Source organism: Chelonoidis abingdonii, chromosome 3 (genome assembly GCF_003597395.2).
Source record: "Chelonoidis abingdonii isolate Lonesome George chromosome 3, CheloAbing_2.0, whole genome shotgun sequence".
NCBI lineage: Eukaryota > Metazoa > Chordata > Testudines > Testudinidae > Chelonoidis > Chelonoidis abingdonii.
In genome coordinates, this window is record NC_133771.1 from 121,815,707 (window position 1) to 121,843,539 (window position 27,833).

At 42.2% G+C, this 27,833-nt stretch overlaps 1 protein-coding gene across 1 annotated transcript in view; it reads right to left on the minus strand.

The window, feature by feature from the left end:
- Positions 1–27,833, minus strand: part of IPCEF1 (interaction protein for cytohesin exchange factors 1) — a 125,659-nt gene that overhangs the window by 95,960 nt on the left and 1,866 nt on the right. The gene's annotated exons all lie outside the window — the stretch shown is intronic.

Here is a 27,833-nt window from a genome sequence, read left to right on the forward strand (position 1 = left end):
CCACCTTTGCCTTTCTTCCTGTCTTTTCTAAACAGCACATAGCCTTCAATACCCGTACTCCAGTCATGAGTACTATTCCACCAGGTTTCTGTTATCCCTATAATATCCGGTTTCACTTCATGCACCAGTCGCTCCAGTTCCTCCATCTAAGGAATGGTAGGAGGGAGAACAGAAAAATAAAGACAATATATTTCAAGAAGGCAGGACTTTAGCAAACTCAGGGAATTATTAGGTAAGATCCCATGGAAAGGAAGTCTAAGGGGAAAAACAATTGAAGACAGCAGTTTTTCAAAGAGACATTATTAAGGGCACAAGAGCAAAACTATCCCACTGCGTAGGAAAGATAGGAGGTATGGCAAGAGCCCACCCTGGCTTAGCCAGGAGATCTTCAATGATCTAAAAACTCAAAAGAGAGTCCTGCAAAAAGTAGAAACTAAGTCAAATTACACTGGTTGAATATAAACAAATAGCACAAGTATGCAGAGACAAAATTAGAAAGGTCAACGCACAAAACGAGATCAAACTAGCTAGAAACAAAGAGGAACAAGAAAACATTCTACAAATACATTAGAAGCAAGAGGAAGACCAAGGACAGGGTAGGCCCATTACTCAGTCAGGAGTGGGGGGGAAACAATAACAGAAAATGTGGAAATGGCAGAGGTGCTTAATGATTTCTTCATTTTGATTTTCACCAAGAAGACTGGTCGTGATTGGACGTCTAACATAGTGAATGCCAGTGAAAATGAGGTAGGAGCAGAGGCTAAAATAGAGAAAGTATAAGTTCAAAATTACTTAAACAAGTTAGATGTCTTCAAGTCACCAGGGCCTATGAAATGCATCCTAGAATACTCAAGGAGCTGACTCAGGACATATTTGAGCCATTAGCGATTATCTTTGAAAAAGCGTTTAAGATGGGAGAGATTCCAGAAGACTGGAAAAGGGCAAATATAGTGCCCATCTATAAAAATGGAAATAAGGACAACCTGGGGAATTACACACCAGTCACTTAACTTCTGTACCCAGAAAGAGTAAATAATTAAGCAGTCAATTTGCAAACATTTAGAAAATAATAAGGTGAGAAGTAATAGCACGGTTTTGTCAAGAACAAATTGCACGAAACCAACCTGATAGCTTTCTTTGACAGGGTAACAAGCCTTGTGTATGGGGGGGGGGGAAAACGGTAGGCGTGGTATATCTTGACTTTATTAAAGCTTTTGATACTGTCTCACATGACCTTCTCATAAACAAACTAGGAAAATGCAACCTATATTGAGCTACTATAAGATGGGCGATAGCTCAGTGGTTTGAGCACTGGCCTGCTAAACCGAGGGTTGTGAGTTCAATCTTTGAGAGGGCCACCCAGGAATCTGGGGCAAAAATCAATAGTTGGCCCTGCTAGTGAAGGTAGGAGGCTGGACTCAATGACCTTTCAGGGTCCCTTCCAGCTGTATGAGATATAGGCATATCTCCATATATTAATTTTATGGGTGCAAAACTGGTTGGAAAACCGTTCCTAGAGAGTAGTAATCAGTGGTTCACAGTCATGCTGGAAGGGCATAATGAGTGGGGTCCCACAGGGATCAGTTCTGGGTCCAGTTATGTTTAATATCTTCATCAACGATTTAGATCAGGGGTTCTCAAACTTTATTGCACGGCAACCCCCTTCTGACAACGAAAATTACTATACAACTCCAGGAGAGGGAACCAAAGCCTGAATCCACCCAAGGCCCGCTGCCCTGGGTGGGAGGGCCAAAGCCAAAGGGCTTCAGCCTCTCTTGGGGGGCTTGTAACCTGAGCCCAGCCCTGAGTTCCAACCCAGGCTGAAGCCCCAGGCAGTAGGGTTCGGGCTTCTGCTGTGGCCCTCGGCCTCAGCAAGCCCAAGCCAGCCCTAGCGACTCCATTAAAATGGGACGGCAACCCACTTTGTGGTCCCAACCTACAGTTTGAAACCCACTGATTTAGATAAAGGCATAGAGACCACACTTACAAAGTGTGCGGATGATGCCACGCTAGGAGGGGTTGCAAGTGCTTTGGAGGATGGGATTAAAATTCAAAATGATCTGGACAAACTGGAGAAACGGTCTGAAGAAAATAGGATGAAATTCAATAAGGACAAATGAAAAAGTACTCCACTGAGGAGGGAACAATCAGTTGCACACATACAAAATGGGAAATGACTGTCTAGGAAGGAGTACTGCAGAAACGGATACGGGGATCATAGTGGATCACAAGCTAAATATGAGTCAACAGCGTAACACTGATGTTAGCATTTTTTGCAACATTCTGGTACGTATTAGCAGGAATGTTGTAAGCAAGACATGAGAAGTAATCCTTCTGCTCTACTTGTCGCTGATTAGGACTCAGCTGGAGTATTGTGTCCAGTTCTGGGCGCCAAATTTCAGGAAAGATGTAGACAAATTTGAAGAAGTCCAGAGAAGAGCAACAGAAATTATTAAAGGTCTAGAAAACATGACTTATGAGGGAAGGTTGAAAAAATGGGGTTTCTCTAGTCCGAAAAGAGAAGACTGAGGGGAGACATAGCAGTTTTCAAGTACGTAAAAGGTTGTTACAAGGAGAAGAGAGAAGAATTGTTGTTCTTACCTGCTGAGGATTAGAAGCAATGGGCTTAAATTGCAGCAAGGAAGGTTTAGGTTGGATATTAGGAAAAACTTCCTAACTCTCAGGATGGTTAAGCACTTGAATAAATTGCCTAAGGAGATTGTGGAATCTCTATCATGGGAGATTTTTAAGAGGAAGTGAGACACCTGTCAGGGATGGTCTAGATAATATTTAGTCCTGCCTTGAGTGCAGGGGACTGGACTAGATGACTTCCCAAGGTCCCTTCTAGTCCTATGATTCTATGATATAGAAAGCAAGAGCGAGAGCAACTGCCAAAGCCAAATTAACACCTAAGTTGCAACCCTTTGTGAAAATGTACAGATCAAAATGAATGAATGCCCAAAACAAAAGCTTTATAATGGAAATGCTGATAAATTCTTGGTTAGAGCAGGATTAGCAGGTGGCACCCTCCAAAACTGTTCATTTTTCATTTCTTGTCAGCACTTTCTGCTGAGACTGCAAATAGAAATGTTTTTCAGTTCCTCTTTTTATACTTTACTCCTCCACTTTATTGCTCTCTTGAGCATTGCAAATACTGTTCTAGCATACAAAGAATGACAAGTTCCTTCTCTTTGGGTTTTTTTCTTTTTTCTGTGCTTCCTCCACCCCCAGCTTATTTGCATTCACCATTATTAAAGATCAGTTCATTAGGCAGAGGAAGAGACTAATCACTCAGACATCAAGAAATACTCTGCTAATGTTAGACTCGTGGTCTAGTGGTTAGAATTGAGCCTTATTTATTTTTAATGTGCCCCTTACTATAGTATTTATGTACCAAGAATCAAGACATCTGGATTCTCTCTATTTTGCCATTGATTCACTTGTTTAGAGTAGCACTTTTCTCACCATTGATTTATCACTGGTGAAAACTCCATTAGCAGTAGCAACAGCACGAATGACAGAACTGAGAAGGAGCAAACTTTTTCCACTAGTGTGCTGCCTACCACTTATGTGTTAAAACTGGAGATCTCAAAGCAACATTAAAGTATGGTTCAGTATTGTATTATTCCCACTTTGCATATGGCAGGGTTTCTCAAACAGGGATCGCCGCTTGTGTAGGGAAAGCCCCTGGCGAGCCAAGCCGGTGTGTTTACCTGCCCCATCCGCAGGTCCAGCCGATTGCGGCTCCCACTGGCCGTGGATTGCTGCTCCATGCCAATGGGAGCTGGCAGCGATCTGCGGCCAGTGGGAGCCGCGATCAGCTGGACCTGCAGACGGGGCAGGTAAACACACTGGCCTGGACCACCAGGGGCTTTCCCTACACAAGTGGCAACCCCTCTTTGAGAAACTCTTTATTAGTGTTAGATGACATCCTGTTTAAAAATAAAAACCACTGCCATTTCTACACTGGCACTTTCACCATTGCTACCAGTAATGAAGATGCACTCATACTAGACTAATGGCAGAAGCACTGGAAATTCCCAATATAGTTGTTCTCACTCCACGAACTTGGGCAAGTCACATGACATCTTGGTGCTCAGTTTCTCCATATGTAATATGCGAATAATCCTTAACCATCTTTTATTTTAAAAAAATAATTTCAGATTCCCATGACTATTATACAGCCATAGTGGCATGCAGAATGGACTTTTGTCTTGAATGGTCCCTTGCAATCTTCTTCCTTCGGCAAGAGTCCATATAGAAGAGGTTAGGCTTCTTAAATCCTTCAAAATTGCATCTTCCAAGCTCACTGGCTTTATGCACTACTTCCTTCAACTTCAATTCTATGAACCTTCTATAAACATATACCTTCTTCTGCATGTCAGACATGACCCCATCATGGCAGTTATCTTGTTCTCAGCTGATGCAAGACTCCAACTTGCCGGGATCGTCCAAATATCTCCTCGTTTGTGACAAAATATCAAACCAGCGGACGTTAAGAACACACCATAACTTTTCACATTCAGTATTGCTTTTAGTTTCCTCTCTGCTTTTAATGACCATGTCTCTGCTCCATATAAGACAGTTGTCATCTCTGCTGTGTTGAACACTCATACCCTAGCTGTCACAGACACCTTGGAAAACACTGAAATGCCATTGACGCAAGACCAATCCAACGTGCAACTTCTTTGGCTGTAAATCCTTCTGCTGTCAAGTGAATACGTAGGGAGATTAAAAACTATACACCCATTCAATGTCATTGCCATCTACGTTCACCATTGGCAGGCCATTCACTTCTGTTTTATAGGAAACATGCATAGCTTTAGTTTAATCACCATTGACCTTAAGTCCCACAGATTCTGCAGTTTTCCCCACAGCAACTCCAGCATTAGCTGTAGTCTCTTCAAAAAAGGCAATATTATTTGCATACTCAAGATCATCTCATCAATATGACATAAGAGCTAAGTGAGCTATTGTGTTTTTAAACTCATGAACACCTTACACTCAAAAGGAGAAATCTGTTTTCCTTTTAGATCCTGGTTTAATTTCAAACAACATGTATGTGTCATTCTTACTGATGTGAAGGAATACAAATTAAACCCATGAACGGTAATGTAGGAAAATTGCACTCATTTTTCTCAGCCCACCAGTCTAAAAAAACCCTGTGAATTATATTATTTTTATAAAAAGGTCTTTAAGTTGGCATTGCTGACCCAATTGGTGGAGGTGGCCATCTTGATGAAAGTGAGGTCATTTGAGAGGCTGACAGCACATGAGAAGAACTGACATGAAAACAAGTTTTCAATAATCAGAATACATTTCACAAAGACACAATCTACAGTTTATAAATGGTGACCATTGCTGCTTATATTGTGAACTTTCCTATTGCTGGTCTGTGTAAAAGGGATGCACATTTTCTTTTCACTGCTTAAGCCTTCTGCAGTGTAGGAATGATGAGAGAACCCCTAAAAGTACAAACCCTTTAGAAACTCTGCTTTCAGTATACCTACAAAACACAAACTTGGTGACTCACCCAGGACTGTTTATCTTGTAAGATCCTCTATTAAGAGTTGCAATGATTCCAACTGCTCAAAGCAAACAGATGCAAAGTCCTTCCTCACCCACTCACCTTACAAGGTGCTCCCTCCAGGTGACTCGCCTACCCTCAAATCAAGTAGGGGTCAAACCCATGCACCCAGTCAACACTCTTAAGAAGTTGTTTCTTCAGTGCAACCAAGTGCTGAGCCCCCACCTACCCCTGACACAGTGTTCTGGGTGTGGTACTATTTTTAGCAGCTTTCAACTACTGTTTTCCATGATTAAAATAGTTCCTTGTTTAACTACCCAAAATGGTGAAGCAATTAAGAGACTGAAACAGAGTGTAAAAGGAAATAGATTTTGAGGGTGGTGGGGAAAAGGCAAGAGACAATTAAGGCTCTAACTGGGCTGGCTTTGTATTGCTCATTCCTGCTTTTCAGCATTTGCTTCTATGATGTCTTGCTTCTCTGCTGCACACTGGAGTTTGTCTGTCATGGTTTTGCCCCGGAACTTCCACAAGGTGGCAGCACCTCAGAACACTACTCCCGGTTAATGTTTACATTGCGGCATTCACAGGAGCTTTAAAGGTCACTAGCAATGTTGTGCTGGGAAGCGGCTGCACACACCAAACAAACAAATGGAAACAGTTACATGCCAGTGCTGCTATGCAAGATGGCTTGATTAATAGACATTATACTATCTGTATGCATTGCATGCACACTCTAAGCAGCTATTGCATAGTATTATATTTAAATCATCAGGCCTCCTACCCCAAATCTTCGGGCTGTCTGCCATAAGCACTGAAATGGAGTAACTCCCAAGATTTTTCTAGATCTTGACCCCATAATAACAAATGTAAAGCATTCTGCAACCCTATCTCCTGCAGCAATAATGTCTAACTATTAACTACTTGCTGGACTGTGAAGGATTTCTAATAGGCACATAGTAAGTTCTGTTTTATTCAGTGTGTTAGGGCTGGAGAAAGCAGTGTTTTAAAAAAAAGAAAGTATTTTTGTGATGTGACAGCCTCCAGTGACCCACTTGAACAACCAGAAAGACCACGGGAACCCACTCTCCTCCAAGGGGTGCTCAAGCTATAGAGAATTTAAATTTCAATCATGTGCTCCTTTGTTCAGATCTCAGTTCAAAATGCCAGAGAGTCAGAGCAACAAGTGAGGCTATTAGTCCCTACAGGAGGCTACAAAATAATTTTAAACATGATGGTTTGGCCAGCTACAGTGAATGGTATCGTGGTGAAAGCTGGTTAAGTTAGAACAGTGTTGAGCTGTGTTATATTTTAGAGGTTATGATCAGCACTATGCAAGATTTTCCAGATAGTGCTAGTTACAACCGTCTCTAAATTCCCCGAACAATACTCAGATTAAGCACTTAAAGGCCTTACATAGTCCTTCCCTACAAAACATATGAGAGCACAACTTTCTGTGAACCCAGCCAAACAACCCTGGAAGAAGAAATGAACGGCAAAGAGATACTTTGAAAGAAAGAGCACAAGAAGGTTATTAAGATCCTAGCAAAATCATATGCAGTTCTTACTTCAATGTCATTTGAACAATTATAACCAAATACAAAGCTCCAATTTCTGTAGACAATCTAGGAACTTAAGTAGAACTCACCCTATATGTGTAACAGACAGAGCAAACTACAAATCTCAAGCCTCTCTTACACAACTTTCCAGTAATTTGTGATCATCTCTCTCTCTCTCTCTCTCTCACACACACACACACACACACACACACAGAATTTGGTGGTTTGTGTGTGTCCATCTCCAAAATGGGGGAAAAAACACAGGCACTCCATATTATTAAGAAAAATAAAGCTGAAAACTAGCAAAAAACAAATGACAACAGGGTACAAGGCTGTCTGAGATGCATCTACAACTACGATTTGTTAATGACAAACATCTTACACTGACTTGGCTCCAGTAGAACTTCAAAAGATTTAGACATTGATCACTGTTGTCACTGCCAAAAAAAAAAAATTAAAAAAGGGGGATAGGGAGGGAATGCAAACAAGCTATGGAATTGCCCTGACAGCAGAACAGTGGCTGGAAAATCAAAATCATTCTAAATAGATGTAGGGTCAGATTTCGCTCTCTCTCAGCAATGTGATATATAGATTCTTAGCCTCACATGTTCTCAATAAACTAGACTGCTGACTATGCACTGAATCCTCTGCAGGCATAGGGATCTGTCCAGCCAGAGGGCATTGCAGGATCACAGAATCATAGAAGATTAGAGTTGGAGGAGACCTCAGGAGGTCATCTAGTTCAACCCTCTGCTCAAAGCAGGACCAATCTCAAATACATCATCCCAGCCGGGGCTTTGTCAAGCTGGCCCTTAAAAACCTCTATATTCCATCACCTCCCTAGGTAACCCATTCCAGTGCTTCACCATCCCCCTAGGGAAACAGTTTTTCCTAATATCCAGCTAGACCTCCCCCACTGCAACTTGAGAGCATTGCTGCTTGTTCTGTCATCTGCCACCACTGAGAACAGCCGACCTCCATCCTCTTTGGAATAACCCTTCAGGTTGCTACCAAATCCCACCTTGCTCTTCTTTTCTGCAGACTAAATAAGCCCAGATCCCTCAGCCTCTCCTCGTAAGTCATGTGCCCCAGCCCCCTCACCATTTTTGTTGTCCTCCACTGCACTCTCTCCAATTTGTCCACATCTTTTCTGTAGTCGCAGGGGATGGGACAAAATTGGAGGCAATACTCCAAGTGTGGCCTCATCAGTGCCGAATAGAGGGAAAAAAATGACTTCCCTTGATCTCTTGGCAATGCACCTACTAATACAGCCCAATATGCCGTTAGCCTTCTTGGCAACAAGGGCACACTGTTGACTCACATCCAGCTTCTCATCCACTGTAATCCCCAGGTCCTTTTCTGTATAACTGCTTCTTAGCCAGTTGGTCCCTAGCCTGTAGTTGTGCATGGGATTCTTCCTTCCTAAGTGCAGGACTCTGCACTTGTCCTTGTTGAACCTCATCAGATTTCTTTTGGCCCAATCCTCTAATTTGTCTAGGTCACTCTGGACCCTGTCCTTACCCTCCAGCATATCTACCTCTCCCCCATCTTAGTGTCATCCACGAACTTGTTGAGGGGACAATTCATGCCATCATCCAGATTATTAATGAAGAAGTTGAACAAAACTGACCCAAGGACCAACCCCTGGGGCACTCTGCTTGATATCGGCTGCCAGCTAAATACTGAGCCGTTGATCACTACCCATTGAGAACCGATGGTCTAGCCAACTTTCTATCCACTTTATAGACCATTCATCCAATCTATACTTTTTTAACTTGCTGGCAAGAATACCGTGGGAGACCATATCAAAAGCTTTGCTAAAGTCAAGGAATAACAAGTCCACTTCTTTCCCCATATCCACAGAGCCAATTATCTCATCATAGAAGGCAATCAGATTGATCAGGCATGACTTGCCCTTGGTGAATCCCTGTTGACTGTTCCTGATCACCTCTCTCTCCTCCAAGTGCTTCAAATTGGATTCCTTGAGCACCTGCTCCATTATTTTTCTGAGGACTGAGGTGAAGCTGACCAGTCTGTAGTTCCCCAGATTTTCCTCCTTCTCTTTTTTAAAGATGGGCACTATATTTGCCTTTTTCCAATCATCCGGGACCTCCCCCAATAGCCACAAGTTTTCAAAGATAATGGCCAATGGCTCTGCAATCACATCAGCCAACTCTCAGCACTCTTAGACGCATCACATCCAACCCCATGAACTTATGAATATCCAGCTTTTCTAAATAGTCCTTAATCTGTTCTTTCACCACTGAGGGCTGCTCACTGCCTCCCCATGCTGTGCTGCCCATTGCAGCAGTCTGGGAGCTGACCTTGTCAGTGAAGATAGGCAAAAAAAGCATTGAGTACTTCTGCTTTTTCCACATCATCTGTCACTAAGTAGCCAGAGGTCGCTGCAGGATCAGGGACTAGGTGACTGATGTTGCCTACCGTCAGAGTTTAATGAATAATCTGCAGACACTAAATTGAGGGACCTTTGAGAGGAAGAATGGAAGTTGTCTGAGCACTAAAGTAAGACTTAGAAGACCCAGGTTTAATTCTCTGCTCTGCTACGGGCTTCTTGTGAACCTTGAGCAAATAACGAAGCTTCGTGCTATTGCCATTAAAGTCAATGGCAAAACTCCCGTTGACTTCAGTGGTGTAAGAGCAATAGTGAGAATAAATACAATAAAGACTGTGAGGTGCTCAGACACTACGGTTACAGGGACTGTATTATTATCTTAAATACTAGATAGCCACTCTGCATGAAGACCCAGTCAGTGACAGTCAATAGCAGAGTCCACCATAGAAATTAGACAAATTCAAAGAAATACAAGAGCATATTAAACTGCTCAGCCAAACTGTGATTAATAAAGGCTAGGCACTGTAAACTGCACAGAAAGACTTCCAACTAGGTCTGACTACAACAGAATGCAATGGAGCTGATCCCACTGCTAAAGAAGTCCTTGTTCTCAGCACCAGGGACGTAGACCCTAACCCTGCAATGGGACCCATGCAGGCTGATTCTGATATACGCACAGAGCCCTGCTGAACACAGGGGCTGCAAGCATCAACCTGTGTGGATCCAATTACAGAGGTAGGGCCTAAATACCAAGCAAGTTTCCCTTTGACTGAAATTAATGAAATAAAACAATTTCCCTGGCCAGGCTGAAGACACGTTTCCCCTCTTTCCAGATACCAAAGGTAACAGGGGAGAGATGCCAACTCTTCCTATTTTTCACCAGTATTCAATCTAGTATTTTGTCAATTTCCTTCTAGAAGCATCTCCCAGGACCGTTAACGTCAGTACAGTAAAAACACGGGGGGTTGTTTTAATTCCCTACTTAAAACATTTTCAAACATTGCCAGATGTGATAGTATTTACCCCTCCAAACAATAGATTTCCCTCTCCATTTTGCTCTTTAAGATTGTCAAGCAGGGCGGGGAAGGGCTTCCTGGAACAAAAGTTAGAAAAGGAGGATTTCTTGCCACCAACTTGCTTGTTTGAAATACAGAAAGGGAGCAGAACTCCTGAGAAAGTGGGTAGCAGCTTCTTTTCTTCCACTTTTAAAACACAGTGATGTTCCCCTTTGATTTAATCTTCTCTGCTCAAAGAACCTTTTCTCCAGGGGAGGGAGAAAGAAATACAAAAAAAATGAATTATACCAATCCTCCTTTCAAAATGATATAGGTATCTGTCTCCTGAAGCCTGCCACAGAGAACACACTCCTTTTTCCTTCTTTCCCCCTTAAGGAATTTATTTCACCTGCTGTCCTCTCTCCAGCCTGCTCCAGAGTCTAGATCTCTGAAGCATCCAGATCTTCCTGGCAGTTACTGCTGTTAGGCCAGTACTAACCCAGCTGAAGCTAATGTAAAGACTCAAGTGTGATAATACAGGAATGGAGGCAATAAGAGGTCCACTGTTGAATAGGCTCTGAGAAGATGTGCAGACTAAGACAGCTAAGCCAAAAAACACTGTGAGAAGCCATTGGTTGGAATACTTTGAGCTATCATCTGTATACACACTTTTGATAACCAATAACTGTCTCAGAGACTTTCCAGGTATTGACTATAACCCCTAGTGTTTGGCTGAACTGGTGCCAGCTAAAATAAGGAACAAGAAGTCAGGCCTCCTAATACTGTTTCCTAATTCAGCATCAAACATTGATATCACATTATTATCCAAAACCCGCAGATGGGACCAGGGCCCTGTTGTGCTAGTTGCTGGACAAACACATAAGAAGATGTCATCCTGCCCCAAAGATCTTACAAAGACGAGCTTGCAAGAACAAGTGAAATAACCATCAACTGATGTCTTTGCAATGGTTAGAAGCAAAGCCTTCCCCAAGGGAGCCACCTAACTAGCCCACTTTTGGCCTCTGCCAAAATAATAATGAAATGAACAGGAATATTTAGAAACCTGAGTGTGTTTGCATATCTATCAGGAATCAAACTCAGAACTGAGGATGCTGTTTATGTTCTTGCATATGCCTTCTGATCAAAGCCAAGAAAACAGTTTTAAAAAAACAAAGTTTCCACGCTCTGAAATGCCACTATTTGTGAACTTTTTTCAGTTGTTCCAGTTGGTTTTATTTATGTAGAGACACAAGCATGGTAAATTTCAGAGCTATAATTTGTGGCTTCCTGACTCCAGGATCATTCTGAAGGAGTTCTCATGTGGCCGTTCTGCTAGCTAAATATTTACACACATACACTGTGCATAACATTTACTTATGTGTATGGGCAAGGGCTCAGCATATTTCACATAATTTTTCAGGGTCTACATGTGTTTCAGATCATGACAATATGTAGAAAATATGTGCCTACAAAACACATCTTAAATGTATTTATACAAAAAACATTACATGCTTGTCCTTGAGGTGTTTTCTATATATAGAAAAACTGAAAATTAGATTTCCTGTTCTCCCTCACGATCTGTTCCTATTATTAATCACTTCCTAGACTTTATTAGGGATCAATCGTGTTATTTTTATCAGTATTTTATAAACTCAAAACTTAAGTAAGATAATATACACAACATCCGAAAAACACCCAACCTGGAAAAAAAATGCTGATGAAACAAGTGAAATTTAATAATTTTGCAGCAATTATGGTGAGAAAGTACAGTACTTGCTTTATAGCCAGTAAGATCATATCTGTTAAGAAGCCACTTCTGACAGGTCCTGAACGCACAGCCAAAACAAATGTGATTAAGAATGGTTGTTAAACTTGGCTGTGACTGAACTTAAATCATATTTTTTAAACGTGTTTATAAAACAATTTGGCTTTGTCCACACATAGTCAAACAAATGGAGTCTAAACCTGATCCAGTCACAGTTCAGCTCCATAACATTTTCAAATGTGATTGCTTAGGCTGTGGTTTTTGCTATATGGACCGGGCCATAAATGCACTGCGATCACCTCCTCACTATAAGATCCAAGGGTCTTTGTTCTCAGTAGTTCCTAGGCCCTGCTCCTGCAATAAGTTACACACTTGCTGAGTAGTCCCATTGATTTCAAACAGGAATGCTCATCCAGCTAAGATCTACTTAGCTCCCCACTAGTGTCGTCTCTGAGCACCTTAGAATCCTTAATGGTATTTATCCTCACAACATCCCGATGGAGGTAGGGCAGTACTGAAATCCCCATTTTACACATGGGGAACTGAGATACAGAGAGCCAGATCCACAAAAGGACTTCAGTGTACAGCAGAGCCAATGCTAGTCCACTGGAGGTCCTAAACAGGAATATTTTTGACCCACTCCTCTCCTCCATACAACTGAAACAGGCAAGTTCTTATAATAAAAAACAAACGAGGTTCCCTTGAGATACATGGGGTCCTAAGCAATTGCTCAGTCTGCTTATAACTAATGCCGGCTCTGGTGAATAAACCCCATATTTAAGCTAAGTCCCAATGTTAAGCATATCTGTGATCCACACAACCCTCGTTTGGTGCTGCCTAACCCTGTAGGTGCCTACATTCACTGGGCACCTACATTTCTGTTATAAAGGTTCCCTAGGCACTTAACTTTCTGCCTGTTTGCATGCACATGGCTGCCTCGCTCTAGGCATCTGGATGCCTCTCTCCTGCCTAAACCCTGTTCCCACCTCCTCAGGCAGAAAGGGAATGGAACTGGGGGTCTCCCAGATAGTTTTTCACCAGGAAAAACTATCTGTAACATTACATTAAATCCGAAATGCCTTACCTTTTCCAAGCGCACAGAGAGGGGGGTTGAGCCAGAGGATAAATGTATCTATACAACCAAAGGAGGCAAAATAAAGCATATTTTAAGAAGTGCAAGTGGCGCCTTACAGTCTACAATCTGTCAGGTTAAGCCAACAAAAAGAAAAGAAAAAATCCTCACCTTGTAAATAAAGTGATTACAAATCTAGTTTCTAAATTCTGGCACGAGGCCAGGATCTAAGTGTGAAGGACTGAAAGGAAAACCTGTTGTAAATTCCTTCACGTGAAACTCTGTGTTTAAAATGCGCAGGATCCCAATATTTCCAAAGCAGAACTCAAAACAAAGTGTAAATCTGCAGACTATAGCAAGGTCAACATTCAAAGTGACTCATTTTTAAAGTCAGACGGCTGCCATAGAGAAGCAAACCCTTTGCACAGGAATCCCAAATAGTGATTGATGGGAAACTCTTGCACTGAACCTTGTATATACTATTAGGCTGCCGTGTCCAAAAATTAAAACCCTTTCAGAACATTGCATCTGAACTATTATAAATATTTGTTGTATATTCCAAAACAAAAAAGAGCTGCACCCTCCCTCACACATTTTAAAATAATAATTGAAGTATGTCACAAGATGAGCTGTGGCTGGTTTAACCTGCTTCCCCCAGTAATGGGATTGAGTCCAAGGGTCAGCTGACAGTCATGGGACTTAGCTACAGTCTATAAGGAGCAGGAGAAGCCTGCAAGGAGGAGATGTAATAAAGGTGAAAAAGTGGAAGCAGGGGATTTAGTTCTCTTCTGAAGGAAGCAAGAGAAACATCTAGGAAGTGCTTTCTCTGGTCTATTTGACCAGGCTAGAGGCAAAGTTTGAACCTTGGCTATGAAGTATGGTAAAGTCCTAATACAAGCTAGTGAGCCTGGGGATGAGGGTTGGGAGATCTGCTTTATGGTAAGCTGATAGTTTATATTAATAAACTAGATCCCAATATGGTGAACTAATTCAAAAGCCCCCATTGTAGGCCCTTTGACTGGAAGAGGTAAACTGAGGCATTGGATGGGCCTGACATCAGATCAAGTAAGATACTGCTGCTACAGGTCTCTAAGTGGACATCTAGCTGCACTCAAGCAAGCTTCAGTGTTATCAAGAGCTGGCACCTGACATCAAATAGCAAAGAAGCTTTTCGGTGCATACACTCCTGGACAGTGCTGGGGGTATGCCAGGCTGTTCAAATGTGTATTCAGTCACACTTCTACTGTAACTACTTAGGTCACTGGCCCCCAACCTTTTCGTCTGGCAGGCGCCAGATGAAGGACCACTGCGGCAGCGGGGACGCCTCTCAATGATGCCGCTTGCTGTCGACAAGCAACGTCATTGAGAGGCGTCCCTGCCGAAATTCGGGAGCAACGCCTCTCGATGACATCACTTGTCAGCGACAAGCATAGTCATCGAGAGGCGTCCCCGCCGAAATGCTGCTGAAATTCGGCGGCATTTAGGCGGGTGCTCTCCCGGGGGCCAGGAGGCATTGCCATAGACTTCATTGGTCACAGGATGAGGCTGTGCTCAAGAAAGGGAGAAACTTAGGTACTAACTCTCTACTTTTTGCCCCAGTTTTACACTGTTGTAATGAGGTGTCTTGTATGCTTGCGTAAAGTGGTTGGAAAATGCTACCATTATACTTTGACAGCATTTTGCACAAGGTGTATGGGGCCAGATTCTCTTCTTTGGTCTGGTGCCTCTGTGCTGCTTTGGGTTGGAAAGTTTGCAGATTGTCCCAGCTAATGATTCTATTGGCATAGAACTGACACAGCACCAGCTTCCCTATAGCCCCCAGTGCAGAGTACCTGAAGAGGGGTAAGGGAGGGTAGTTTTAATTTAATAATTGGAGATATACCTATCTCCTAGACTGCAAGAGACCTTGAAAGGTCATATAGTCCAGGCCCCTGCCTTCACTAGCAGGACCAAGTACTGACTTTTGCCCCAGATCCCTAAATGGCCCCCTCAAGGAGGGAACTCACAACACTGGGTTTAGCAAGCCAATGCTCAAACCACTGAGCTATCCTTCCCCGCTAGTCATAGCACTATGGTGCTCCAATAATCTCCGCCTGGCAAGAGCTGAGAGCCACAGTTGCTACTGTACTGTAGAAACCCCTGGGATTGTACTAACCTATGCTGGACTTTGCATAGATCAGGGAACCCCAACCAGCTGCTTTGCAGCTCCCTGCCCCTATCTGAACCTAGCTGAGACTGAGAATTTGGGCCTTGATTTTTAAATCCTTTTAAAAACATTGTTTGCGTTGCATCTTGGTTTTGTGTGTACGTACAAAGCTTAAAATACAAGCCCCCAATCAGAAGCCACTGTGACAAAGAACAAATTAAATACGTGTAATATGACCTCCTTCCTCCTGTACAAGTCAGCTTTAAATTGCTGTAATGAATCTTCCACTTCTTTGCTTGCGTAACCAGTCCTTGGCATGAACATAGCTTTTTCATCATCAAAGCACTTTCCAAGCTAATTGCACTTAAAATGCCCTATTTGAAAAGCTACCCAAAAACATATCTTCATTTTGAAAGAAATTGTTCTTATAGGTGAATGTGCATTAACGCACAGAGCCACTTAACTATTGCCTTCCAAACGAAATAGGCCCTTTATCAGTGCATTGCCCTAGGCTTACAGTCTGCCTAGTGAGTGATGGTGACAGGCCTGAAGAGGCACACATGTTACTTTGTGGAAAGAGTGTAGGAGAGGAGGGCATTGCTGGATGTTGCTCAGTAATTTCACTGATTCTCAAAGGAAGGGTGGCCTAGTCTATTAAATAGTAGAACACAAATATGATCGATCCTAGTTTCCAGGCATGTCTCAACCCACTACTGCTGCAAAGAACCTTGAAACACACCTGTTTCGCTAAAGTGAAATAAAATTCCAGGCCTCTAATGCCTCTGGGGTGCTTTTGCCACCTGATAAAAGGGTTCTTTCACTTGCTGCTCTTGTATTACTTTTGAGCAAAGGCCCACTTTGCCAGTGTACTTGGGTTTCTCTGTGCTGCTCCATCTGAATGAGGCTGCCCTAAATTTAGTGACTCTGGTTACTGAGAAATGGATTCATCCTGCATGGAGCCACCATAGCAGCACCCCTACAACCCACTCCCCTTTGGGCCACTGGCAACCAGCTAGGACGAGGGAGCCCAAAGATGATTTAAAGCCACCTTCGCATGCACACTCCTGAGCTGAATTCAGGTTTCCTCAACTGCTTGTCAGGATCTTGGGCCATATATTTTCTCCTCTTAGGACACCGAATGGGATAGTTATCTTCCTCTCAATAATCAAAGGGGATAGAATCTTAATTAGGGCTGCCCAGAGGATTCAGGGGGCCCCCCACCGCCAAATTGCCACAGAAGACCTGGAGCAGAAGCAGCTCCGGGGGCCCGGAGTGAAGGACCCCGCTCCAGGGGCCTTAAACTCTCATAGGAGCCCCTGCGGGGCCCAGGGCAAACTGCCCCACTTGCCCCTCCCCTCTGGGCAGCCCTGATCTTAATTCATTTTAAATGACAGCTGTAAAAACTGACAAGGCATCTAGAGAAACGCAAGGCTAATATTCTAGCTGCCCTCAAGCTCTGTGTTATTTCCCCACTTAGACAAGAATGAGAATCAAAAGAGGGATGGGCAAAAAATGTTCTCTTACCTGATCACTTCTGTATGAAGGATTATCCTCACTGGTATCTATAGTGTATGAAAAGAAGATTTAAAAGGCCAGTATAATAAAAATATGGGGAAGGGGGGGGAAGAGGTTAGGTTATTTTATTTTATTTTTTAAGCAAAGCAACACAACATTTTGGCACTGTCAATCTTTCTTCACTAGAGGATCCATCTAATCCCAAACCCTCCCCTTTCTGTGCAAACAACTTAACTAGCTCTTAAGAAAAATACTATTCACTTTCCTCGGCTACAGTCATTTCTGGAGCAATATTTCTGCCCGTAGGAAATGAGGGTTTTAGTCTAACAAGCTGTCAAATTACAAAAATGGGTAGTTTGCAGACGACTGTTGTTTTTCAAAGTAAACTGGTGCTCTGACAATGCATCTCGCAAGTTTGCTTTATCCCAAGGCATCCTTCTTTATTGCAAATCTAATAAGCTATAGTGAACTGAAGATTTTTATCGCATCCTTCATCCATGTGGAGCTCAAACTGCTTTATTAACTTCATTAAAAGATTGTGCAGATGATGGGCCTACTCATCCCCATCATGTGTGAATAACTCAGTGAGGAGCAGAAACTCCTCACTGATCAGTTCACACAAGATGTTATTTGCTCCCCCTCCCTACATCTCCTTCTGTGGGTTTTGGTCCTGCAAGCCTGTGTGTGGAACTGCAGTAAATCTGCTGGAAATACAGGCTGCTACTCCTGGGGCCTCCCATTCTACTGTCCCATTTCAACAGGAGACCCAATCAGTTCAGAGTTGGAATATTAGTCATCCACATCATTTGATCTCTTGTACCATCCAAGTGGGATTCCCTCAGCATGGTGCACTTCCAGTTGATACAGAGCCAGCACAGACAGTTTTTATGTCATCCCCTCCCGCTGCACCTCTTAACATAGGGGGCATGTTGGAGGTGGGGCATGCTTAGGCGCCGCTATATTCTGGCTGACTTTAGAGCAGTGGTTCTCAAATTTTTTGTATCGGTGATCCCTTTCACAGAGCAAGCCTCTGAGCGCCACCCCCCCACACACACACCTTTATAAATTAAAAATGGGGATTTCAATTGAATTTTAAATTAAATTTTCATTTATTTTAACTTTGGCAGTCAGCACCGCACCTGGCAGGGCTGACAGCTCGTGACCCCCCAGGCAATAACCTCATGATCCCGTTGGAAAACCTCTGCTTTACAGCAACCCCTGTGCTACTCTAAAGTGGCCCAGGCTCAGCGCAGAACATGCCCATTGCTCAAAGAGGCACGGCCTGGTGAAGCTGAGGCTCTTGGCCAAGGAAGAGTTGCTAGAAGTATACCCACGTTTAACAAACAACAAGGCGGAGAAACACTTCTTAACTATAAATGAAGGCTTCCTCGGGGCAACTCAGAACCGTACCACACACTCCACTCCACTGGATATTTTTTTTTTACTTTACCAGAACCAGAGAGAACCCCCACTGATTCTAACTAGTCTGCATTTGAAGCTAGAGCATGGCACTTTTTCCTTTGACTCCCTGCTCTCTTTTGAGTCTCTCCTGGGTGACAAAAGGAGGGGAGGCATCTCCAGCTGCATGCAGAAGAAAATAGCAGTCCAATAGAGCGTGCCTTATTCAGACCACTCTGCTTATGCAGTTTTTCCACGCGAACTTTGCAGAAAATGCACAAATGGTACATTGTGCTTTTCTGAATCAAGTCCATAGTTAATAGTCTAAGTAGTACACATGAACACAATCTCTATTTGAGAAACAGAGGAAGGGCATGTTTGACTATCCGGAGAGTAGCACATTCAGATCAGTGGCTGCCAACAGCTACAGTTCTTGCTGTTCAATGTTTTTAATAACCTTTTCCCTGAGTTATTCCCTCATTGTAGTGTATACGTAGGGTAGTGGACTTATTTAATAGAAATCTATTTTAAAACATGCATAATAGAATAAAAATGTATAAAAGAAGATCCAGTTGAGGGCTCACCAATTTTAAAGCTGCCTGTGACATGGTTTGATTTTAGGAAAAAACAAAACCAAACACATCAGGCTGTTTCCCTGTCAGAAGACAGTGAAGACTCGTACTTACCAGGCAGCAAGCTGAGAAGCAGCGCTGTTTTGAAAGCTCTCTCTCCCTCTCCGTAGCAGCATTTTGAAAGCTTGTGATGCTTGAAGTCAGAAAGTGTTAATATTATAGCCTATTAGAACAGCATTAAGTCTCAGGATTTCTGGCCAGCGGGGAACTGCTAGCTAATACAAACTTGCACACAGTAAGCTCTCAGTAAACACGAGGAAATGCCTGTTTTACTTCTCTAGTTGCAGTGCCCTTTTGTTGAAACCTTCAATTTAATACACTGCACTCTATTCTCCTCTCATTCATGCCAGTGTAAATCAGGAGCAACTCCATAAACCCAATGTAGTTGGTGTAAAAGCAGTGTGCAAGAAGAATCAGGCCCAGTGCATTCTGGGAAAGCACTCAGTGCCAGACTAACTGCTCACTCCCAGTACTGTTTTTCAGGACAAACATACAAAATATAAACTCTGCCGGAGGGTTGAACACTCTGTTTACAGAAATCTAAGTCCTTCTTATAGAAATTGTGTCAGTTGGTCAGTGAATAAAGATAAATCGCCAAGATTGTCTGGTTTGGCCAATGGACAGTCTCTACGTAAAAGAATAAATGGACACAAATCTGACATCAGGAATCATAACATTCAAAAACCAGTGGGAGAACACTTCAACCTCTCTAACCACTCAGTGACAGACTTGAAGGTGGCAATTTTACAACTGAAAACTTCAAAAACAGACTCCAAAGAGATACTGCTGAACTCGAATTAATATGCAAATTAGATACAATTAACTCAGGCTTAAACAGAGACTGGGAATGGTTGGGTCATTACACTAACTGAATCTATTTCCCTATGTTAAGTTCTCTTCACACCTTCTATGGGTCATCTTAATTATCACTTCAAAAAAAAAATTTTTTTCTCCTGCTGATAGCTCATCTCAATTGATTAGACTCTTCCTGTTGGTATGCATACTTCCACCTTTTCACGTTCTCTGTATGTATAAATATCTCCTGTCTGTGTGTTCCATTCTATGCATCCGAAGAAGTGAGCTGTAGCTCACGAAAGCTCATGCCGAAATAAATTTGTTAGTCTCTAAGGTGCCACAAGTACTCCTGTTCTTTTTATGGATACAGACTAACGGCTGTTACTCAGAAAAGGGAAAGAGAGGAGATCAGGATTATAGCTCCACCTCCTTTCACTACCAGGGGCTGCAATCAGGATTTGTAGTTCAGCAACCAAGAAAAAAGCAGATTTTCCTTTGGCTCAAGTCATAGAGACCTGTGTGTTTCAAGATGTAGGGCCAAGCTTCCAGACACAACAGCTACTCAGGGTGGTCCAAGCAATTCTTAAGCAGAGTCAAAACTGACTGCTTACTAAGTATCAGAGGAATTTTTAGAAAAATCAAAGGCTTGGAAATGAGGATTGCTCCTGGAAACACTGTTTTCCAGGCAATGTTATTATTACTGAAAAGAACAGTAAGGCTCTGGCTGATGTTATCTTAGGCAGTAAAACAAATGGCTGGATAAACACTATAAATTAAAATAGAATTTATAGTTAACTGTTTATGAAATAAATTCTTGGAAAGAGACCATTTGGAATTAATGTAATAATGCTAGTTTGCAGGAAGTTCTGATCAACATCAGATTCTCTTGTACTCAGGTTCCACTTAAAAGAATGGTGGATGCTTAGGTGAAGCAGTTAATCAAGAACTTTGATGTCAAACTATTCTAAAACATCAATGTATTGAGTGGAATGTACTTCTGTAGAAGATTTTGGATTGTGAAAAGTTCGTCTAAAGCAAACCCATAGCTAATTTTAAAAAAAGCTTCATTTGTACATCTATAAATGGAACTTATTCTTACAAAATGTACTATGAGAGGGAGGAATAGTGTAGAATTTTAAGTACAGACCTCTAAGCCAGAAGACCTTATTTCTAATACAGGCCATGGCATGCTTTACTCTGATCATGGATGAGTCACTTACACCACATTAGACACTGTGATCCAGGAGGCAGGAGGACTTTTGCAGAACTAGGCCATAGACAAATCTAAGAGCCACTAGATGTTGGCAAACTGAGGGAAATGGAGGCAGAGGAGAATAAATGACACCCCCATCTGTAAGAGGATAAGATTTCTTACTAAATCACTCAACAACACTCTCAGAGCTACATGATAAGGCTGGCTGATGACTTTCCATCCACCATCTCATTACAGTCTAGTGAGGGATAAGCTATGTTCTCTCTCCGGCAGAAATTAATTTATAAGAGGGCATAGGCTTGTGCTGTATTCAGAGCCATTGCAAAGATATTTAGCATTATTTTAAACTATGTGGAGGGAACCTGTATACAATAGATATAATTGCCATAAATACTTGTAATAAACTCAGTCTTGTTTCCCATGATCATCCAATAAATGAATCCAAATAAATGTTTTAGGATACAGCTTTAGAATTCACTTTGCCAGGTGCATACATCCTTGGAAAATAGTGTATCTATGGCACCTCAAAAAACTTTTTCCAGCTTCTGGACTCCTTTAAAACCTAATTTTATGCGTACTTGTTGGCATGAACTTTTTTATCACTGATCATTGGACCAGCAATATCCAGAAAAGTGAAAGGTCATAGTGTAAGAACAGACACTTGAATCTCTATTCAGCACCATAGAACATACCTCAGTCCAATATAAATATTCTTCTACAATAGAAACTTCTTAAGCCACAGAGGAATGGTTTGAACCCTATTAACCATTTAAAAAACAAAAAAACCTTCCTGACCAACCCCAAAGCCACAGCAGCTCTGCCTTCAGCTGGAATAGTCCATTGGGTTCACTAGACTCTCCAAGTGTGTTCTAGTTAGCGAGCTTTTCTTAACTACATTTCCTCTTACGGATCAGTCTTGAAGGATGACCTTACTCACATGTGAAATGTTATTGCTCATTTACATTACAAGAGTGATTGGTAACCAATTTATCAGTTCAGACCCAGCCTAAACTGTTAGTGAATTTAAATGATTGCCATGTGATGGCGGGTTGACTTCAATCCAGTTCCCAAAGGGAAGATTTCCTCATTCCAAACCACCACTATTTGGCAAACTTGTGGCCTTATCAGAGGACAAGACTTGAACTACAATCTGACACTAGAGGGGGTCCTTCCAGGTCAGGAGTGAGATGTTTGTTTCTGTGAATAAATACAGCCTCAGGCTCCAGCATTAACTCACACACGCACACCTAAGAACAGACAAGTTCTTACAAAGAGATCGATTTTACTGCATAAACTCCACATGGGAATGAGGTGCTTGCATTCTTTCAAGGGATGATTGAGGTAATCATGCAGGGAGTTGTAAAAAAGTCTATTTACAGTTGTTCTAGGTCATGCTACCATGTGTCTCTCTCCCATTGGGCATAGAGCTGGAGAAAACTCAGGTCTGATTATTTTCTCTACTAAATATATAATCCTCATTCTCCCCATCAGAGAAATAGCGTTGTCAGCCATCTCACGTCTAGTGCCTAACTAGACTAAAATATACACATCTTGCTTGGCGTGTGTGGTACATTGAGGACTGCATTGGATCACCTCCAACAAAAGCCTTCTTGGCTACCATCTCCTATGGCCAAGAAAACCTACACTCATATTTACAAACTTCAGGGGCTGCCTCAGGACCCAGGAAGCCCTTCACCCTGCTCTTAAAATGAGAGCTTGCCATTCCAAACTGTCCTCAGTACACCACAGCTCTGAAGAACGTTAGGTCAGCGATATTGTTATTGAAATTCAATCTTTTAGCTCTAGACTAAGTCCATAGTGACCAGAAGTAGCAATCACCTACTGTTTGGTGCTCTAAAGTAATTAACTGATTTCCACTACTTCTCAGGTGACAGGTATTCACTATCACCCAACGTTTTGAGTGCGCAAACAAGTCAACTACCCTGTTGGACAATTAGATTAGATAGAACCTTATTCCCTCCCTCAAAAAAGGCAAATGTGCCCATTACATGGTTGTCAAAGTGCAGAGTTCTCACAGTGCAGCTTGCTCTGAGTTTTCTATTTAAAACTGATGCAGCACTGCAGGCAGTTGAGTTCCATGAGATTACACTTAAAAGTAAGCACTCTACTGCTCTTGTCATATATTTTACAGTTCAAGTCCTATGTACAGAGCTATATATAGCCACTTTGAATGAGCGTCCCTGTTTCATATATTTTAACACCACACAAATCAGAAATGAGCCAATTGGGAAAGTAATCACTTTAGAACGTGTGTAAGTTTTCTTTCTAGATTTGGCACTATGTTGCTAAGATTGTGATAGAGAGAATATGGAGATATTTACTCTTAGCAGGCTAGAGCAGATCTTGGTCTCCTACCTTCCAAAACGTATAACTAATTATTTTTGAGCACTCTTCCTACACTTAATGTTTTTAATGAATTCTCTGGCTTTAAGCATTCTAGCCCATTAGACAACTCAAAGGCTACGAGAAGAAAAGAGCACATCCATACCATTGCACAGATCTTTTATTAGGTTCTGCATCGGCACAGCAAGTCTGATGCAGGATCAGGGCCAAAAAGAGGAAGGTAAAGTAAAGTAGAGAGCCTTCCTTATTGTACAGAATCAAATAATCCAGCCAACGCTTCACTTCCATATCAGAGTATCTGATGCTGAGGTCATGCTCTGAGACTGTGTAAGCTGTTAGTTATGGAGAAAGTTAGATAAACAAGTAAAAAAAAAAATCTAGAAACCACGTGCAATATGGCAGTTTAGAAGGTACATTTTGATGACTGATAGGTCCAGGTATCATTACCCTATTCAGATAAAAGGGAGGCAGAAGAACTCAAAGAGGACCTAGGATGAAAGTTGAACAGTTCTTAGGAAGGAATCCTAGCAGCAGCAAAACCAGAAAATAGGTGGGAGCTGAACTTACTATTGAATTCTTGGTTAAAACTGAAGCTAGAATTTGGTTTAAATTGGACTCGATGTGAGTGGATGTGAGTGTAGGACAGTAAAGGAAGGACACCTGCTCACCGCATGCAACAAAAACCCATGACTTTACAACTTGTAGTTGAAAAACAAGTCACTTAAGTCATATTCCCGCAGAGAGAAGTCCAGTTATTCCCCCAATTATAAAGCTGTCCAATTTTTACCATCTCCTTCCTGATTTGGCTGAGTTTTAGGTTTCATGTTGTATTCAATGAACACACGTCTACACAGAATAACGTTTTAAAGCAAGTTTTGCGTAGTAAGAGGAAACATCTTATTAATTTCCTTTAATCTTTGGTTTAAAGAAACTACACACATAAAATTTACCCTGTATGTTTGTCACTGTTGGCAGCCCATTTCCAAACAGCAGTTTTCCAGAACATTTATAAATTTAGTCATCCCTAATACTAGAAAACCAAAACTGCTTTATCGTTGTCCTGACTATAGCATTACAGACTGTCCTCATTCTACCAGTTCATTTATTTCACTTTAACTCTGCAGACTTCTATTGGCCTGGCTATCCCTCTCCACTGCTTTTGATGTAAACACTCCTGCAACTTCAATCTACAATGCACACACACACACCACTCAGTAATGCTAAAATTCAGAACACCAGCCTTTTTTGTGGAATGGTAACTGATTTGTCTAATGTTGTTCCATCAAAATGTGATGTTCCATCCCCCAGAATGATATTTCAAACAGATGCAGTGATTCTGCATTGTTGTACCACAACAGGCTAATAAACACTACCAGCTTCCTGTACATTTAGTATTATTATATACACAAAGGTCAACTGTTGCTGTAGTCTTTAGTAAAATTAGTCTAGGTATTACTCACTACCGTACACACAGCCTACATACCAATAGCCAAACTCATGGCAGCCAAGCTCGTACTAAAAGGCAAGCTTGAACTTGTATGTTTCCCAAGTTTCGTCCGGATCCCAAAAGCTGCAGAGCACCCACAATACTTGTTGCCATCAACGGCTGTTACATTTGCTCAGCACCTCTCAGGCCGTATGACACAAATATAGGTCAGGAAATATACTTAAGCTTGCAGCACGTGTGCATTAAACCCATGAGAAACAAAAACATTCAGAAGTTTCCCTTTCTGAGTCAGACTCAGTTATTTGAATAAGGTGGGTGGTGTCAGATAATGGAAGTCTAAGAGAAAAACATTAGTCACAGACATACATGCACATCAGATGTGAGGCTCCTTTCTACAGCTGAGAACTAAGGGACAGGAATGTTTTGTATAAGTCACATTTTTAATACTTTTCCATGTTACAAACAAACAATGTTAAAAAGAGTTAGAACTTTTAACAAAGGCAGTCATGGTACACAATAAACAATCCAGACTCTGCCATAATCTGGCCTTCATTGCTGCAGGTTCTTCTCTGTATTTTAAATCCTTCTAGCTAAACCAGTAGTTGCATTTGTTCTGTATCATCTTGCTATCTGCTAAACATCAGCTAATTAATACCGAAGCTTGGGGTGGAGCTAGAGAGCTGTTCAAGTAAGACTTATCTTGTCTATGCTTTAATTTCTCATTGCCAACAAAGGAAGATCAGATAGGGAAGTAACCAGCAGATAACCTTGCTTGGGGCAGTGATGATACACTATGCTATCTTCAAGTTCCTGCTCTTATTCTGTGCATTTCCCCAGGAGTTCGTTTTTGGATTTGTCATTCATTTAATGCTCATGAAAAGTGAGAGAGACTTGACATTGGCTTGAAAAAGATGTAGGGCTGGACTGTCATTTACGCTAAGGCCCCTGGTACACTGTTCTACCACTGTCAATAATACAGGCCACCAGTGTGTACATTTCTCCTTCACAGCTCTGACAAGCCCCCCCTCCCTCCATTATAGCCTGAACTACCCCCTCTGCCATTCCAGTCCTCCTTCAGTACAGCGTTCCAGCTGTATGGCCATTTTTTAGGTATAACAAGGTATTAAGGGCTAAATGTTCCCTGCCTTGGTGTGGGGGAGACCACTTGCACATGACTCATGGGCCAGGATACAAACAGAATGCTCTCAGAGCACCAACTGTAGCCTCTCCACATAACGAGTGGGCTCACAGAACTGAGAGATGACCATGGGGCAACATGGCGTGTTTTCCTAGCAAAGCAGGTGTGGAGCCAGAAGTTAACCACGTTGCTTGCACAAACTCCTGACCAGCTGCTTTCCCTACCCTTCCCCAAGGAAGAAAGAGCAGAGCTACTGTGGGAAGTGAACACCTGGCCATGCTGCCCAAGAGATGGAAGAGCCTTAATCAGAGCAAAAAAAAAAAAAGACAGGCGTTCAGAGGTTGGGCCTGGGATTTTCTCTAGATTCTTGGACTGAAGATGTTTTAATAGCTACACCCCTTTTCAGGGTTTTACTAGCCTCCTCTCCCACACCCTGACCACCGCCACGATGAGAAGGTTGTTGCCTCTCCTGTAACCCAACCCAGTTTGAAGCATTGTTCCCCTTGTTCTCCCTATTCAGCCTCTTCCCCATGCTGTAGCTCTAGGAGAAGACACTTGCACCCTGAATCCAGGTCTCCGGAGGTAAAAAGTCTGTGCAGTAACATACTGCACTGCAGAACCCCAGCTCCCAGAAACAGTTTAATAATATACACCAATAATTTAAAATTGGATCAGAAACTTTCAGTGATTGCTTTACTTGTTAATCATGTTCCTGGGCAGAAAATTAAGATTGGGTCCTCAGGAAGGGAACACACTTGCAAAAGGGTAGGCCAGCTGCACCAAAGACGACCATGGTGGCAGACTGCCAGGAACCCAACTTGTCTAATTTACATACACTATCAAATATATAAACATACACAATCATTATATTTGGTGATATGTCTAGCTTCTGTGATATGCTGCGTTCCTTATTAATTGGATTTACCAGCAATGAAAACAAAGAGCCAGTGTAGATCGTTCACAAGGATGTCAGAATAGCAGTAAGTTTAGTCTTTTCTAAGATACAGAAAACTAAAAGCAGGGCTGCGTTTTAGGTACTTCTGTGCTGGGCAGTTTATGCCTACAAACTGAAACCACTGGGCTGATAAGATGTTAGTGTCTCTTTCTTTCTCCAACATCCTCTGCCAGCCCCTCCTCAAATGAAAACTCCCCAGAAGCTCCCATGGAAAGAAATATGGTGTAGCCTCCCCGTTTGGCAATCCAGTATTTTTTTTTTTTTTTTTTTAAATAAAGTCACCTCCTATCAAGCCTGCAAACTGCCAGCTTCACAAAGAAGGCAATAGTACAAAAAGAGCTTGCAATCTGCACTGAAACAAGGTAAGCAAAGCCTGGGGCTAAGAGACTTATTCCCCAAGAGAGAGGCAAGCTCAGGCAGCTTGCTCAAACACACATTAAAGCATGGTTGATAAGCATGTGCCTTTTCCAGCATCTGGAGCCAGTCCATCGTGCTCTGCTACCAGTGTATGCCTGTTGGTGCTTGTTAACCTTGGTGGACCTGATATGGGGTGATCTATTATTTCACAGCAGTTATGTTTAGGAAGAAGGTGTTGCAGACTTGCTCTCCGAAAAGCAGTTTTCTTTGTGGTGGAATTGGCAGAAGCAGCTTCCTCCAACTCAGTTTCTTGCAGAACTGGGTTTTTTTTATTGCATTCATTCTTTCCCCCCTTGTGCAGCTTCAGCGCTATCACAAGGTACAAGGTAGGTGAGGAAATATCTTTTACTGGACCACTTCTGTTGGAGAGAGAAGCTTTCAAGCTACACAGAGCTCATCCTCAGGTCCACGAAAGGTATTAAGGACAGGTCTACACTTAAACCCTGCATTGGCGCTGCTGCACCATTGTAGTGCTTTAATGAAGATGCTCCTACACCAACAGAAGAGAGCTCTTATGGTCAGCCTGGTTAATCCACCTCCTAGAG